At 39.4% G+C, this 15,559-nt stretch overlaps 1 protein-coding gene across 13 annotated transcripts in view; it reads left to right on the top strand.

Moving 5' to 3' along the window:
- Positions 1 to 15,559, top strand: part of LOC110259416 (uncharacterized) — a 171,559-nt gene that overhangs the window by 18,876 nt on the left and 137,124 nt on the right. Inside the window, exon 3 of one of the 13 annotated variants that reach the window (XR_002341794.2) lies at positions 1,728 to 2,117. The exons of the other annotated variants lie outside the window; for them this stretch is intronic. The gene's annotated coding sequence lies outside the window, so the exon portion shown is untranslated. Of the gene's footprint in view, positions 1 to 1,727; positions 2,118 to 15,559 lie in introns of those variants that run through there. 13 annotated transcript variants of the gene reach the window in all.

Here is a 15,559-nt window from a genome sequence, read left to right as displayed (position 1 = left end):
AAAGAACCATAAAGAAAAGCTTTGTCTCACAGGTCTTATTATGGGGTGAGAGAGAAAGAAATTTTACTTGATGAATTCATAAGCACAAATCTGCCCACATTGGGTTTGGTATTTACATCAGTTTGTGTGGGCTAGGAAAGTTTGTGCCAAATGCTTTAGCTTGATAATGCCCCAGGGCTTCTGGCAGAAGCAAAGGCAAATCCTCACTAGAAAAATGTACCTTCAATTCAAGCTATGCCATGCTCAGTTCTACCATACACAAGTTGTGTGTGTGTGTGTGTGTGTGTGTGTGTGTGTGTATTTTACTGATATAAATTAATAGCACTTCTGTTGAGTATTATGGAACTTTGTTATTCAAGCAGCTCAATATATCATTAGTGCTAAAATTGAATTTCTTTTAGAATTCAATAGTTGCCAGCCTACTTGCTCAGGTATGCATTCCTGAATTTTCTGCCTCCATGTTTTAGAAAGGCATTATATGATGTTCAATAAACTACTTCATTTGTGACAATCAATGTTTGACATTCTAAAAGTTTAAGTCATTTGGTATACAGTTAGATTTTAATAAAATTATGCAGCTCCCTGGACCTTTAATTATATACTTACCAAACCTTATAGAGCCAATCCTTCCAAAAGTCTCTCTTTTATTCAAAATTATAACCTCATTTTTAGTGTTTCCTCAACAACCACTAGCCTCTAATAAAAGATGCCACAATTGTTGGGGTTTTATATAAATTATATTCTGATCCCTCCTTTAATACCTATTATATTGTGAATTATGTAATGAATTATTTCATGTCTTTGTGATTAGAAAAAGAGAAGGGAAGAGGAGTTCAGGGTATAGGTGCAAGTAGAGAGAGGTTGTTGTTCTGAGGGTTAACCATTAGCTCAGATTCTGGGGTGTTTTGGAATTATAAATCAAATGCCAGAGTTCCCATTGTGGCTCAGCAGAAACAAATCTCACTAGTATCTATAAACCAAATGCCCTAGGCATCACCTATGAGATGTGAGGATGCCATCAACTCTCATAACTGTAGCAATTCAGTACCTTGCCAATATCTCTCTCTACCTTATGTTATTGTGGGGACTCCTGGGACTCTTTAATATATTCAAGAGCCTATGCTCTGCTACTGTTATACCCAGTCTCCTCTGTACATCCTCTGTGTCTGCAAACTCCTGTGGGCCCCACATGCTCCTCAGGAAGGAAGCTACCCTGCCTAGCGCCCTATCTCCTGTGGCAAAGCCTTTGGTATCACTTTCCATCCTACCTGCATTGGAGTCAGGGTCTTGAGATGCAGAAATAGGGAGACTGACCTTTCCACAGGCCCCTGAGTACTGAGTAGGTCTGGATGATCAGATGTCAGCCTGTCCCCTTCATGTCATTGTTGTTTTGGTTCCTGGCCCCAAACATAGAAAGGACTGCTTTACTCTCCACTCATATCACATGGCCAAGTGACACATGCATTCCAGTTTAAGCTTAACTGGAATATCTAACTGAAAAACATTTCCTTATTTATGCAAAAAAAAAAATCTGCAGAGCATCTATGACATCCAGATTGCTATGCTAGAAGTTGCTGAATACACAACAAGGAATTAGAGGCAGCTACTCCGGTATAAGATTGACATGTTTCCAGCCAAAACCAGTGGCCAAGGAGTTCAGTTCTCTTTTAAAGAATCCGTCAATCCTAATATTAACCCTGTTACATTTTGAAATTTGACCTTTACAGATCTGAGTTAGGACAATGGGAAGCTATACCAAATAAAGAAAGCCTGCCTTGCTTCCAAAGGTTAATGAATGATGGTGAGGTTTATTATTCAGGAAGATGAAAAAAAAAAAAAAATTCAAAGCAGTTTAAACCAAATGCATGTCCGTCCATAAGGAGCCATCATCTCCTGGTGCCTAAGCTACCGCAAGGTCATCAAAAACTTCTGGAAGCTACTTTAATTCTTTCAGTGAGTGCCTGCCTTGAACAGGAAATGGCCAGGACTGGAAGAACATGGTTCACCTAATGAGCACACGTTATCATCTTGTCCTGTGATGGAAGATGACAAGAGGTCTGCATCACTGTAGGCAAACAGACGATTCACATCAGAATGGACACCTGGCCAGCTGCTTGTCAGGAGGAACTTCAGTCAAAATGCTGACACTTAAAAGAGACACTTATTACTACCGGGAGAAAAAGACATGATGGAAGTAGTTTCCTACTGTGTGAAAATGTATACAAGATGGATATACTTAACACGACGAAAAACAAGACCTTCTACATTCTGAATTTCTCTTCCAGCTCTAAAACTAGGGGATCTATATCCAGTTTTGGATACTTTAGATCTATGCTGTCCAATACAGCAGCCACTAGTAATATGGCTAGTCTGAATTGAGATGTGCTATAAGTGTAAAATGTGCATCTTATTGTAAAAGCTTATTAAAAATAAACAAAGTAGGAACTCCCTCTGGGGTGCAACGGGATTGGCAGCGTCTTGGGAGCACTGGGACGTGGGTTGGATCCCTGGTCGGCACAGTGGATTAAGGATCCCGTGTTGCCAGCTTAGTTCGTGGCTGCGGCTTGGATCTGATCCCTGGCCCAGGGACCTCCATATGCCTTGGGTGGCCGAAAACAAACAAGCAATGTAGGAGTTTCCATTATGGCTTAGCAGGTTAAGAACCCAGCATAATGTCCATGAGGATGCAGGTTCAGTCCCTGGCTTAGCTCAGTGGGTTAAGCCACAGGCTGCGGCTTGGACCCCTGGTTGCTGTGGCTATGGTGTCGACCAGCAGCTGCAGCTCTGATTCAACTCCTAGCCCTGGGAACTTCCATACGCACAGGTGAGGCTCTTAAAAAAAAAAAATGTAAAAGATTTTATCAATATTTTAAATAATAATCACATGTTGAAATCAGAATATTTTTGCTATTTTGGGTTAAACAAAGTGTGTTTAAAAATTATTTATTTTTCAATTTTTAAATGTGGCTATTAGAAAAATTTTAAATACATTTATAGTTTGCATTATAATTCTATCAGATGGCACTGTTTCATGTATAACTGTATTTATTGTATTCAGAGATAACAACCTGGAGCTGGCCCTTTTGGGTTTAGATAAAATGTCCACTAACGCTACCTCCAACAGGGTTATTCTCATAAGCAAATGTCACTGTGCTCAGTGTTCTATGAGACAAAAACATAGTAACTTGCACCACAGATAAGGCCAATGTTTTATCGTTGCACTAAATTCAAAAGAAGGCTCACCATGAAGAAGCTTGCTTATAAACAGTTTTACAGCTCACTAACAGCAGACCTTTTCTTACTCTGGCTTTAGCTGTCTGAGCTAGCATAAACAGCTAAATTAGGGAAAGTCTAGAGCTGATCCCAATAAGATCCTAGGGCCACTAAGAACTGATATTTGAAAGAAAAATCATGTGGAAATTAATAGAATGTATTTGTGATACCCTTGAGCTAGAAGACAGAATTACAAGGTCAGTGGCACTGAAAACACCCTTGTTATAGACTGAATTATGTCCCTTCAAATTTATTTATTTATTTTGTTGTTGTTTGTTTGTTTGTTTGTTTTTCCCTCAAATTTATATGTTGAACCTTCACTGCTAGTATGACTGTATTTGAAGATAGGACTTTTAAGGAGATAAAATTAAATGAAGTCGTAAGCAGGACTTCTAATTGGATAGGACTGATGTCCTTATAAGAAAAGGATAGGACATCAGACCAGACCTTTCTCTCCATCATGACTCCTAAGTGAGCACAGAGGAAAGGCCATGTGAAGATGCAGCAAGAAAATGGAAATCTTTTTTTTTTTTTTTTGTCTTTTTTGTTGTTGTTGTTGCTATTTCTTGGGCCGCTCCCGCGGCATATGGAGGTTCCCAGGCTAGGGGTTGAATCGGAGCTGTAGCCACCGGCCTACGCCAGAGCCACAGCCACACCATATCCGAGCTGTGTCTGCAACCTACACCACAGCTCACGGCAACGCCGGATCGTCAACCCACTGAGCAAGGGCAGGGACCGAATCCGCAACCTCATGGTTCCTAGTCGGATTCGTTAACCACTGCGCCACAGCGGGAACTCCAAAGATGGAAATCTTTAAGCCAGGAAGAGAGTCCTCACCAAAAACTGAATTCTATTCTTTTTTTTTTTTTTTTTTTTTTTTTTTTTTTCCTTTTTCAGCCATACCTGTGGTGTTTGGAAGTTCCCGGGTCAGGGATGGAATCTATGTCTCAGCTGCAGCAGTGCTGGATCCTTAACCCACTCTGCCACAGCAGAAACTTCTAAATGTCTATTCTTTAAGCCTGCTACTTAACACCGCAGACTGTTATTATGGTAGTCTAAGCAGACTAGTCCAACACTTAAAAGGGATTCTGGAGAAAGAGTTAGAGTGTCTTTAACCAGCTTCTTTAGTTGCTGGTATGACACCACATAATGGAGACTGCGTCTTTTTTTTTTTTTTTTTTTTGCCATTTCTTGGGCCGCTCCTGCAGCATATAGGAGGTTCCCAGGCTAGGGGTCGAATCGGAGCTGTAGCTGCCGGCCTACACCACAGCCACAGCAATGCGGGATCTGAGCCACGTCTGTGACCTACACCACAGCTCACAGCAATGCCGGATCGTTAACCCACTGAGCAAGGGCAGGGATCGAACCCGCAACCTGGTGGTTCCTAGTCAGATTCTTTAACCATTGGGCCACGACGGGAACTCCCGAGACTGTGTCTTGATGTCTTAACAGTGACATAGAACTACTAAAGAAGTCAGCAACATAGTCAAAGGCTCAGAATGGTTAGGCTCCCAACCTGAGAGGATATATTTTGAAAATTTTTAATTCTGCAAAAAGACTTTAGATATCTATATGTAGTTCCATGGGACCTTTCCGAAATTTTTCTTGCTGGAAAAGTACCACAGAAATGTCAAGAGAAGCAGAAAGCGTTAGCTGTAGATGTCATTCTAATGAATATCAAAGAGATCTTTGTCTTATTCTTTTGTCTTGTATTCAAACTAGCCATTAACATATCTTCACCTAAGTAGTTCTCATTAATAAGAATATGCTCTAAAATCAGGTGGTTATCTATACTAAATTAATGCAATGGAGCATTTATTTTAGTTCCAGACAGATTGGTATCAAACTTTTCTGGCATTAAGAATCATGTTTTACAGGAGTGCCCGTCGTGGTTCAATGGTTAATGAATCTGGCTAGCATCCATGAGGATGCAGGTTCGATCCCTGGCCTTGCTCAGTGGGTTAAGGAGCCGGAGTTGCCATGAGCTGTGGTGTAGGTAGCAGACATGGCTCAGATCCTGTGTTGCTGTGGCTGTGGCTGTGGCATAGGTTGGCCTCTACAGCTCTGATTGCACCCCTAGCCTGGGAACCTCCTAAGGCCCGTGTGTGGCCCTAAAATCAAATAAACAAACAAACAAATAAATAAATAAAAGAATCACATGTGGAGCTTGTTAAAAATAAAGATTCAAAGTTCCCAACCCCCAGAGAGATTTTGACCTAGGAGGTGACTGTGGTGGGGCCAGCCCTTTATATTTAAAATAAACCCGAGGGGGATCCTGACCCAGGCAGTCTCTAGACTACACTTAGAGAAATACTATTCCTAGTTGCAGGCAGATTTGATGAACAATTTATCCTAAATTGAAATGGAAATATACTTAATGTTTTTTGCATGCTTACCATGAGTGTAATTATACTTTGAGATGAGTGTGGGCTCTCCTTTTTCCACTCTCAGTTTTATCCTAAACAATGGCAATTTTAATAAAAAGTATATGTGTTAACTTCATTTACTGTTTCACACACGAACTATGTGCTAAAAATCATGTCAACACTCCATCTGAAGGGGCATTTTTTAGAAGGTGTAAGGAAAATTTGCATTCCATAATAACTTTTGATCTAAAATGAACAATGAAAGGAAAATGTATTCATCTTACAAGTATGTATTAGTGATGACATTAGTGAAATGTATTTATTTAAGCAACAAATATATGTCTGAGACATTGTTCTAGCACCGTGGAAGAGACAAAGATGCACTAGAGAGAGAACTACCCTCAAGAGATTTACAGTCTAGTAGGAGAGATCAGGCAGGCATATCTATGAAAGATAAGTGTAGGAAGAACAAACTGAACACTAGGAATTTGGGGGATCCATATTCAGTATGACTTCAACAAAGGCTGCATGGGGGAAGTGGCAGAAGAAGATGAAGCAAGAGAGGTAGGCAAGGGCCAGATCATGAAGAGTCTTGTGCACTAAACTAACGGGTTTGGTGTTTATCCTGAGAGCTGCGAGGAGCATTGCATAGATTTTAAGGCGAGGGATGCGGTGCGTTCTCTCTCTCCATATTTACCTAACACTTGCTTTGTATCCAGCACTAAGTAAGACTGTGGACTAGAGAACTTTTAAACCATCTCTGAGCCCTGGCCCCACCCGGACCTACCCATTTAGAATCGGTAGGGTTGGTGAACGGTACTGTGTCACTTAAAATTTCTTCCAGTAACTCTGAAGCAAAGCCAAGTTAGGCAACCACCACTGAAGGGTGTATTGAAGTACATGTATATGAAAAACTCTTTGCCCTAAGGTATCTTATTAGGGAGGACGTTCAAGCAAATGATAAAATGATAATTGAGCTAGTGATAAAATCACTTACGTGGTGAATGGTGCTGAATTCAACAGGAAGGAAGCAGCAACAGAAAAGCTGGACAGGCGAGGTATAGGGATCAAGTGATTGGATTGCTTAATTCTTGAACAAGGAAAAGACATTCTCAGAAAATTATTTTAGGGAGTTCCCGTTGTGGCTCAGTGATTAACGAATCCGACTAGGAACCATGAGGTTGTGAGTGCAATCCCTGGCCTTGCTCAGTGGGTTAAGGATCCTGTGTTGCTGTGGCTGTGGCATAGGCCAGCGGCTACAGCTCCGATTAGACCCCTAGCCTGGGAACCTACATGTGCCGAGAGAGCGGCCCAAGAAATGGCAAAAAAAAAAAAAACAAAGACAAAAAAAAATTATTTTAGGAAACCGTTTTGTCTGTGATATCCATAATAGAACTATAAAAAGAAATTGGAGGCAGAGTCACCAAAAAGAGCTGAACATAGTAATCCAAGCATAGGATTATGGCAGATGGCTAAGGGGACGACTACAGGGATAAAGAAAAGTGGGTGAAACAGCTTTGGGAAACTACCACAAGGCTTGTAATGTGTCACTAAAGAGAAAGGAGAAAAACACAAAGAGTGGGAGAAGGAAACGAGGCAGGAGAAAGTGGATGAGATCATGGCGAAACTTGCATTGTAAGAAGAGATGGTTGCATCTAGAAATGGGAACTGCTAATTATTTGTATAGAACCTAGAATATAAGGTATTTGAAATTGTACTGAAAGTTGCTATTTTATAAATGGAAAACAATCTTAAAATGCCACATACTCTAAAATGTCAAGTAAACATGGCAATTTGTTTTGTGACTCACACTTGAAGTTTATTATTGGAGTTACTTTTGAAAATACATAACAAATCTGCAGTCTGGTTACTATTTTATTTTAAAACTATTAGTATAAATTTTACTGTTTACAGTATATGTTACTTCTTTTTCCATTAAAAGGCTAAAGCTATCTCTCTGTTCCCTTACCCCTTGCTTTGTTGAAGCGTCTCTCCTCGTGTCCATGCTTTGGCCGGAAGTCAATTATGATGAAAAGGGTGAAGAGGGAATCAGAAGCCTCTTGCCAGGGCCTCCTGCCAGGGACAGATGCGCTTGCTTTCTGGTGCTTCCCGTGTATAAAGGACACTTAGGCTTTAAACTGAAGGCTTGAAAGCAAACAAGGCCGCATACATGTGTGCAGGCTGCGCACTGCACAGCTCTGTAGTGCTGTTCAGCTCTGTAGGTTTGTATACTTAATTTCTGGCAGATGGAAATCAAGCATTTGATTAAACCACCAAGTCACTGTATAGGCTAGCAACGACGCTGAAGGAAATCCTCTTCCTTCACTGTTTCTCAAACCATGGTCTTGGGACTAACTACATTAGACTTCTCTGTGAACTGCTCAAAAAATATAGATTTTGGATCTCACTTCAGACTACTGAGGCGGGCCTTGGAATCCACATTTTTAAACAAACTCCCACCAGGCAATTTTCACATTCTCTTTAAGTACAACTTTTCAGTTACTTGGCAGATGACCCTACTTTCTCCCATTTCATCATAATGGCGTAAAGAAGTATATATATTTTAAACTATTTTACATTAAAAAAAGAGAGAGAACAGCACACCAGTTCCTAATTACCCTTCTGTTTTAGAATAAAAAGATAGATGCAATGTCAGAATTACAAAGGAGTGCCTCAAAATAGTGAAGGAAATGCCATATAGGTCATATGTTTGATCTGCCCAACCCAAAGTGTCAGATTGAGCCCTCTCCGTGACCTCAGATGTCTATACCACGAGTATTTTTCACACATCCCTAACCTGCCCATTATGGATTGTTGATCAGTGTTTATAAACTCTCATCAAGTGTACATATTTATTGTCTGCATAATCCATGAAATAACACAGTTCTTGTGTATTACCTAATGTGTAAAATTTCACTTACCTTTCTGTGTCCTGAAAAAGAGCTTTGCCAAGCTTTAAGTGACTCTCAGCGGCTGCACCATAGGATCTGATGGACAAAGTGGTATTTTCACTAGCCTTCCCATTGCTTCTTGATTTATAGGCTGCAGTCCAAGTCCGTTGCATGTTGAAGAACCTTAATCTTTTCAATCTGTTCTCTCAATAAGAACCGCCGTCGTGTTTTAGTCACTTTAATTGTCCTTGTAAGGATCTTTTTTCTTTTCATGATCTTTTAAAATTCAAGTTGTCATTTTTAAGGTTTTGTGACTTGAAATGTCCGTAGTTGTCTGATATAAATACATATATACTAGTTTTCTCACAAGCATAAGATCGTGCATGTGATGCATCTAACATCATTTCTCATCATGGTATTGCATTCTTGACCTTTTGAGCTATCATTTGAGACCTCAAAAACAATCCCAGATATTGAAATATCAGATATTGAAATTGAATAAAAATGGAAAATTACCCAGGTAAAAGAGTCAAGATGGATTGAATATCATTAGCCAGCTGTTTTCCCCTGAGCAACATCACCTTCAGTCTTACCTAGACTCACCCTCAGCTGCTTGGCTTCCATCCAAGTCCACAGTTTGGCCAGGAATGTCTAAGGCAGGCAGCTTCACTGCAGGGACCTGGTGAACGAGAAGCATCTAACAAAGCATCATCTGGACAGTGATGATACTGCTTCTTCCATATGCCTCATGATTCCTTAAAAGATTCGGATCCTGACCTCCATGAGCATTCATCCTGTAGCATGTGGATAAGGGCTATTTGAGGAGGGGCTGGGGAGTGGGGCGGATAGCCTAAAGAATAGCACAAAAAGCCCAAAGCCAGTTTTTTTGTTTGTTTGTTTGTTTTGTTTTTTTGACCCTTGCTTTACAAGGAGATGCCAACTTAGATGCTGAAGGTCTTACAGTTGAAGGTCACTGTGTATCTTGCAGTGACTGTACAAGCCAACTGAGACAGCAGTGGTGGCACCTGAAATCCCTCATTAGAATGCCTGACCCTTCTCCCTTCCACTTTTGCTCACACACCAGTATCCTCTGGGATAGAGGTTCTTCTGACTGGCTTGTCTTTCAGTAAACCTTCTGGTTATTTACTTGATTTGCCCTGTCAGATCCCCATCTAGAATGACTTGGTAGAGCTTCTTATGCTGCTGTTTCTCAAATCTCAAGTAAATCCTCAAGTGAACAAACAGACCACCCTCATCTACTCAGCAGGCCTTATTCCTTCTGGGTTTATTTGCTCCAGGATATGACATTTGGATGCTATCTCTGAACCAGGAAGCAGGCTCTTCCCAGAACCAAATCTGCAGGCTCCTTAATCTTGGACTCCACAGCTTCCAGAACTTTAAGAAATAAATGTCTGTTGTTCACAAGCCACCCAGGCTATGGTGTTGTTATAGCAGCCCAAGTAGACTAAGACAGATGCTCAAAGCAAAGAATAGAGAAGATTAATCTATTATGGGAGGAGGGGTGGAATTAGAAGCAGGGAGATCCAATAAGATGTGAAAGCACTGAGGCAGTGGATTAAGATAGTGGCAGTGGGAAAGGGGAACCATTTTTAAAAGGATCATTTGGATGAATCCTCATGCCATATCAGAAGCACCTTTCAGGGACAGACCGCAGCCCTCTCACAGCCTGAGTTTTCACTGAGCCTTATACTCTGTGTTCTTATCATTTGCTCCTGATGCCTTAAGCAACAGTTCCTTGCCTCAGTGCTTTTGTACATCTGTCCCTTTCACTTTGGATCCGACCCCCAACACTGCTGCCTTGGTTCTGACCTCTGACTCTCTTCATCACTACAATTCATATCCATCCCCTTGCCTCATACCCAGTAGAGCATCTTCTCTAGGACCAGCTCAGGCTACTGTGACCAGAATCTTTTTAGGTTTGTAATGAACTCAGTTGCTTGACATGTTGGTTGGAATGAATAATAAGGCATTAGGAAGGAAGATACAATCCTGGGGTTTAGGATCTGGAGTTGAGGATTTGTTGAATGGAGTTTCTCTGTATAGAGGCAGAAAGGTGAGGAAAAGCCACTAGTCTGGAAGGTCAGGTGAGGCAGTCATTTTCACACACACATTAGATGTGATAATGGAACATCTGAGTGGAAATATCTGATGTGCAGTCTAACATGTTGGGTAGCAACTAAGGAGAGAGGTCAGGACCATAGTCACAGCATACAGACACACAGGCCGTCACTGCATAATTCCAGAGGGTGGCATTCACATAGACTAGAAGATACATGACACCCCTTGAGTTATACAAAGCTGAAATCTTGGTCAGGGCAGGGAATTAGTACGTGGAGGAAATAGACAAAGTCAGGACAGAATAAGACTAAAGGAAGAGAGCAAACCAGGAAGGGAGCACAGGGCTAGGATTGCACTTTGGGGAAAATGTAGGCACAAAAGAGTAACTCTAGCTCTGTTGTATCAATATATACAAAGTAGAAAATTGGTATATTTTGAATAGAAGGGAGATTTAAAAAAAACACAATTATAATGAAAGAAAGAAGTGTGATGTTGAAAAGGAAAAAAGGAATTGTGAGCATTAAAAGCAACAGGTCAAGGAGTTCCCGTCGTGGCACAATGGAAACAAATCCGACTAGGAACCATGAGGTTGCAGGTTCCATCCCTGGTGTCGCTCAGTGGGTTGAGGATCCAGAGTTGCCATGAGCTGTGGTGTAGGTCACAGATGTGGCTCGGATCTGAGATCTGGCAGTACTGTAACTGTGGTTTAGGCCAGCAGCCACAGCTCCGATTCAACCCCTAGCCTGGGAACCTCCATATGCCGCAGGTGCAGCCCTAAAAAGACAAAAAGAAAAGAAAAGAAGATCAACAGACCAAGAAAATAATTGTTTCAAAAAAGATAAGACCTGTGTGTAGTGTTGCTTGAGGGGAAGGAGCCAGTAAAGAGGAAGAAATTGAAACTACTGGAGACTGAGAAAAAAACTGACAGAACAGGATTCCAGAGAAGACAAGTTAGTCATGAAAAGGGAAAGACATCCAAGATGGCTCAGAGAGACCGACCTTTAGAGACAAGGAGCAGGAAAGATGGGGAAATTCATGTCTGAGCTCCTTGCTTTTAGGAAATAGGAATTAAAAGAGCAATCACCTCAAAGTAGACACAGGCTCCGCTGGAAATTTTTTCATGTTTTTATTATATTATAGAAGCAAAATATACTCACAATAGAAAATTTGGAAAAATTACAGAGAAGTAGGGGAAAAAATCACCTTAGTTTTGAAAACAAAGATAACCACTAGAATGTAATTCTTTCCAGACAATTGGGTGTTTTTTTCCCTTTCACATGTTAACATTAGCACTTCTAGTTACTATTTAGCTTTTATAAAGCTCACATTTAAAGTTTATTTAATCTTCTACAAAGGACGTGTGCTATAATATCATTAACCATTTCCTGCATTTGAGCTGGTTTCTATTTTTTGCTATTTCATAAATAAAGCTGCACCTAACATCTCTGCACATAAAACATGTTCTATATTTAGAATTGCTTTCAAAAGGTAGAACCCTGAAAGTATAATTGTTAATTCAATAAAAGTATAATTCTGAACATCTTTAAGCCTTTTAACACCTCTTGTAGCATTTTACATTTTACCAGCAATGGATAAGAATACAATTTTTCTTAACCCTTGCCAGAATTAATAGTTTATAAAAGACATTTGTTAACAGATGAAAAAGCAGTACTCTTATTACATGACATTTCTTCTACTACTACTGCTAATGAGAGTGAATAAGTTTTCATATAATTATTAGGGTTTTTTTTCTACTTTGTAAAGTGTTTTTGCCTTTTGTACATTTATCTTTTGGGTGCATATATTTTATAATTTTAAGTTATTTATACAATAAAGGTATTGATATGTTCCCATTTTAAACCTCTTTACTATATTTAAAATTTATTAGTTTTATAAAATTTACTAATTAAAGTAGCTTGTCTTATTATTACAAAAAGAACTGTGTATTCTGAGGCTAGTCCTTCACTCTTCCTTCAATCAAATAAACTCCCCCATTTGCTTCCACTCAGTTCCCTTTTGGCTTAAGTTGGTTAGTGTTGGTGTCTGTGGGCTACAACAAAGAACTCTAATAAAACCCAGCAATAATCAATTAAGGAGTGCAATAAAAAGAAGCTGATATATGTTAGCAACCAGAACCATAAAATATCTAGGAATAAACTTACGAGCAAGCAAGCTCAACCTCCAGGAAGAAGACTATAAATCTTTACTGAGGATATAGGAAAAAACCTGAATGGAAGAGGAGTGTACACTTTTCCTGGTGAGAAGAACTGACTGTTGTGAAGATATCAATATTCCCCCAAATGATTGTATAAATTCAAATACATTCCAGTGGGATAATTTGAAATATGACCATTTAGTGCAAATGCAGAAAAAAATAATACATGAGAGTAGCTAGAAACTTTTTGAAAATTACAGCTTAAGGTAGTGATTGATTCAGCACCTTGTTTGTTATTAGGGCAGAATAGACAAGTAGAGTGGAAGAGTCTGGAGATAAACCTGAGTAAATATGGGAACAGTAAAAGTGGCATTTCCGATCAACAGGAAAAGGCATGGACTATCCAATAAATCATATTTTGGAATAGTTGCCTCTTGGCTTCCAAGACACCACACTCTACTAGCTTTCCCCCCTACTTTGCTGGCTGTTCCTTTTGTTTCATTTATTAGCTTCTATTTCTCCATCTAAGTGCACCAAAACTTGAAATGGACCTCAATGTTTTATTTTTTAGATCTACCTTATCCAGGAATCTGGCTTTAAATGCCAACTCCATGGATGAGCCTGAAATTTCTTTCTCTAGCCCTTGCCTAACTCCCAAATCCTAGGGTCATGCATTAAACTGCCTATTTGTTATGAAACTTAATATTTCTAAACCAGAACAGGTAATTCTCTTTCTACTACCACTCTCCCACACCACCACCAAACATATACATCGATCTCTAAGTTTTAGCTTTCCTAATACTTCTTATCTTAGTAAATAACACCACTGTCCACCAAGTTGCTTAATCAGAAAACCTAAGTCATCTCTGATTTCTGCTTTTCCTTCAACCTCCAACATTCGCTCTACCAGCACATCAATGGGTTCTGCTCAAGAGAGAGTAAAAATGGATACTTAAGAACATGAGCCCTAGAACCAAACTATCTGGGTTCAGATCCTGGTTTCACCATTGCTCAATTATATAACCATGGAAAACCCACCTATACTTAGTCAAGTTGTCATATGTAAAAAAAGGATAATGATATTGTCTAACTCACAGGGTAACAGTGGGGATTAACGAGTTGTTAAGAGATTAGAACAGTAGCTGATACCTATTACATGTTCAATAAATGTCAGTTATTACTGTCTTCAAAATGTAAATCAAATCTTCTAATTCTCTCCATATACATGTGTACCTCCCAGGTTCAAGCCACCATCATCCCTTCTAACTAACTGATCTCCAACTTAATTGCCCCACTGCTATTCATTCTTCACCCAGTAGTCAAGGGACCCTTTAAAAATATAAGCTGGATCAGATGTTCTCCTGTTTAACATTTTTTTAATATTTAATTTTTTTCTTAAATGGCTGCACCCGTGGCATGGAAATTCCTGGGCCAGGGATCCAATCTGAGCTGCAGCTGCCACCTATGCCACAGCTGTAGCAAGGCATGATCCTTAACCCATTGCACTGGGCCAGGAATTGAACCAACACTACTGCACGGACAACATATCCTCAACCTGCGGCACCACAGTGAGAACTCCTGCTTCTTGTTTAATAATTTTCACTGCCTTCTTGAACATGGCCTGAAAGTCACTGCATGAATTAGCCCTGACCCAATTCTCTGCCTCCTATGGTAATATTCTTCATCTCACTCACTTCACTCTATCCACAGGAGTATCATTCTGTTCCTTGAGTACATTAAGCTTGCTTCAGAGCCTTTGCCTGTGTTTGGCCCTCTGACTAGAACATTCTTTTCTTGGCTCTTCCAATGACTAGATCTTCATCATTAAAATGTTAATGTACCATCTTAGAGGCACTTTCCCAGACTATAATATCTAACAAAGCTCTGTTATTCTCCCTTACATTGTCCTGTTTTATTTCCTTCATAGCACTTCTAGCTGTCTGAAATTATCTTGTTTACTCGTTTACTTTTTTGTTGAATCTCTTCTCCATGTAAACCATATGACCTTGTCTTTTTTTTTTTTTTTTTACAGTTGTATTTACAATGCTGAAAATGGTGTATATCACTTCTCAGGTGTTTAATAATTTTGTAATAAATTGGTGAATTACTGAATGAATTAAAAAAAAAACAGGTCATTGGGTCTTCACCTTACAGCTTATATAAAGGTAGATTCCCAATTGATTAACTCTCTAAACATAAAAAAAAAGATCATATTAAAGAAGAACACAGATAAATAAATTTTATGGTCTTGGAGTAGTAATGATCTTTCTCAGCAAGGAAAAAATACTATGGAGCCATAGAGGAAAAATTGATGTTTGGTTGCATAAAAGCTGGAAAATTTTGCACAGTGAGGCATAGTGGGTAGGTAAGCAGACAAATTGACTAAGAGAAAGTGTCTAAAAATATAAAAGGCCTTGTAAATGTAGATGCAAAACCTCAACAAAATAGTAGCAAACCAAATACAGCAATATGTAAAAAATGACTATACACCATAACCAAGTGGAATTTACCCTAGGAATACAAGGTTGGTTTAACATGTGAAAATCCTTCAGCGTAACACATCGTATTAATAGAATAAAGAACAATAACCACATATTCAACTCAATATACATAGAAAAGCATTTGACAAAAATCTTTATACATTCATGATTTTTTAAAATTATTAACAAACTTGGAATAGAAGAAAATTTCCTCAACCTGACAAAAGAATATCTACAAAAAATCCATAGCAAAATCATTCTTTATGGTGAAAGACTGAACACTTTCCCCAGTGATCAGGAACAAAGACAGGATGC

This window comes from Sus scrofa, chromosome 2 (assembly GCF_054392235.1).
Source record: "Sus scrofa isolate SSC_HxYL_T2T_F1_AM1 chromosome 2, Sscrofa_HxYL_maternal_Yorkshire_Landrace_v2.0, whole genome shotgun sequence".
Taxonomy (NCBI): Eukaryota; Metazoa; Chordata; class Mammalia; order Artiodactyla; family Suidae; genus Sus; species Sus scrofa.
The sequence above is the reverse complement of the archived record's forward strand: the minus strand, read 5'-3'. Positions and strand labels throughout refer to the sequence as shown.